The 2,828-nt window shown below is 33.0% G+C and overlaps 1 non-coding gene across 1 annotated transcript; it reads left to right on the forward strand.

Annotated features, from left to right (window-relative positions):
• The first annotated feature begins 2,274 nt into the window (after positions 1 to 2,274).
• Positions 2,275 to 2,376, forward strand: LOC122127571. Its single transcript, XR_006151201.1, has one exon. It is a non-coding gene; the product is annotated as a U6 spliceosomal RNA (small nuclear RNA).
• Positions 2,377 to 2,828: the final 452 nt, after the last annotated feature.

Genomic DNA, 2,828 nt, shown 5'->3' on the forward strand with positions numbered 1-2,828 from the left:
ACAAACAAGACCATACTAAAGCTACCACACAGATATATTTATTGCAGCATTACCATAGCTAAGATATGGAACCAACTCAGATGTCCTTCAGTAGATGAATGGATCAAGAAAATGTTGTATATATACACAATGAAATTCTATGTCTCTATCTGAAACAATGATATTGCCCCATTTGTTAGGAAATGGAAAACTTGGAAAAAAAATTTATTAAGTGAAGTAAGCCAGGCCCAAGAAACAGAGGTCCCATGGTTTCCCTTATTAGCAATTACTAGTGTATGTCTGAGACATGCAGAAATTGTTAGATAAGTTGATGTTAGGTGAAATGAACCCCAAGATAAGAATTCAATTTTTTTTTCTGTAATTATTTCTAACATATTTATAAGATGATTTCTTTGTTATTTGTATGTCCCTGCTGCATGGTATAACACCTGTTTTCGCTGTATTTGATGTTGGTATAATTTGTGGAGGGGAAGGGAAAAAATTTTTTAAATATGGATACATGTGGACCCATTGCAACGATGAGATATACAAGACATTATGTCGAAAAACAAATTTTACAACTTTGGATGGGGGAAAGGCAGAGGGGGAAACGTCCCGTAAGAGAGGTGAGATGGGAAGGGATAGTAAGGGGAAACAAAGGAGTATGCAACAATGCTTGATAAGAAATGTACTCATTACCTTGCCCATGTAATTGTAACCACTCTGTCTGGTATTTTCACACTTAAAAAAAAAAAACACGAAAAACCATAAAATATAAAGTATTTTTGATAAAAAATAAAAATGACTCAGAATAAATAATCAATGCAAAAACAATCTTTACAGAAGCAAACTCTCAGAGATATTACATTACTTTGAAAAGGATAAAGTGGCTGAATTTAATATAAATTTAGAAGTATGACCATTCAAAAATATAAAAAGATATTCTTTATTTCATTATATAACCCAAAACAGAAAGTAAATGTTGTTTAGATGATTTTTTAAAATACAGTCTCTCAGGTGCTGGGAGGGTGGTTCAGTGTAGAGTGCTTGCCTTGCATGCCTGAGGTCCTGGGTTTGATTCCTCAGCACCACATAAGCAGAAAAAGATGGAAGAGATGCTGTGACTCAAGTAGTAGCAATAGCCTTGAGCTGAAGTGCTGAGAGACAGCACCTGAACCCAGAGTTCAAGCCCCACAACCAACAAAAATAAAACAAAAACAAAACAAAATACAATCTCTCACTTTTGTGTGCTCAACATTGTAACACTAGTGCTTCAGTCTAGGGCTAAGATTTTAGGTGTGGACATTTATCAACACTCCTGATTCAGATTCTAATTGATAAAATTTTTAATCAATGTTTTGTTATTAATTTTGCTCTTTGTAAATTCACATATACCTATAAAAAACAGTGTGGCCATCCCAATAACATTCTCAAAGTATTTCCTAATGATGACTTACAATAAGTTGTATTATATTACAACAAGGAAAGTAATGCTACAAATAAGGAAAACCAATACATAAATATTAATGATTAATAAAATAAAAAACAAAACATTTACCTCTATTTCTAGTATTTGAAATGTACTACATATTCGATTTATTATTTTCTCATATTGCTGTACATTTAAAACTGCCTAAGTCTATGATGTTCAACAAGAATTTTATAGACTATGAGTAGCCTTTAAGGTTACCCACTAAGATTATTATTTATGGTTCATCTCATCATTTGTATATGGCTTATACCATCATTTATTCCTCGCTAACATATAAAGTAAGGAATCCCTTAAATTTTAACAGAAACTGTGAAGTTAATGTCTTAAATCTTCACTCTGCTTCTTTACACAAACACTTTGCAATTTCTCATTAGTAAAGTTTCTATAAACTCTGAAATGTACATACTTAGTACTATATGACTGCTACCATGAATCTTAAATGCTTTATGGAAAAGTTTTACAGCGTGCTAAATAGTCTTAATTTTGGCATATATGAGCAAATTCCCAAAATTAAACATATTTAAAACATTAAAACTTTTAACAAACCTTAACACTTTCTATAGTGTTCATTATGGCAGGTTCCTTGTACAGAATAATTGAATTCCTCCTCGTACACATCCGTTGAACAACAAATATATGGAATTATTTTGTTTTGGACATGTCAATCTTGACTTTATTCTTAAATGTGTTCTTATGTAAGAAATACATGGTTCTAAAATTTCACAACAATTCTTTTGAATTTAATTTTTGTGGAATTGTCCAGTTTAAGAAAATCAATTACACTTTATATATAAAATTGTTCTGTGCTCAATTCAGTAGCACATACACTAACACTGGAAGAATAAAGAGAAGAATATCCCCTGACTGAGGATGACACTCGACTTCGTGAAGCATTCCAGATTTTTAAAAGAACAGATGCTGGATAGGATGTGGACAGAAGGGAACCTTAATGCCTTGTTGTTAGGAGTTTAAACTTGTTCGAAGACTTTGGAAAGTAGTATGGAGGTTCCTCAAAAGACTACATAGAGCGCCCCTAACACCCAGCAATCCCATTTTGGGCATTCACCCAAATGATCATAAACAAGACCATACTGAAACTACCAGCAAAACTATGTTCATTGCAGCATTATTTACCAAAGCTAAGATATATAACCAAACCCGATGTCCCACAGTAAACGAATGGATCAAGAAAATGTGTGTGTGTGTATGTGTGTGTGTGTGTGTGTGTGTGTGTGTGTGTGTGTGTGTGTGTGTGTGTGTACTGGAATTCTATGCCTCCATCAGAAAGAATGACATCACCCAGTTTGTTAGGAAATGGAAAGACTTGGAAAAAATTATATTAAGTAAATTAAGCCAG

This window comes from Dipodomys spectabilis, unplaced genomic scaffold, assembly GCF_019054845.1.
Source record: "Dipodomys spectabilis isolate Male_0828 unplaced genomic scaffold, ASM1905484v1 ptg000303l, whole genome shotgun sequence".
NCBI lineage: Eukaryota > Metazoa > Chordata > Mammalia > Rodentia > Heteromyidae > Dipodomys > Dipodomys spectabilis.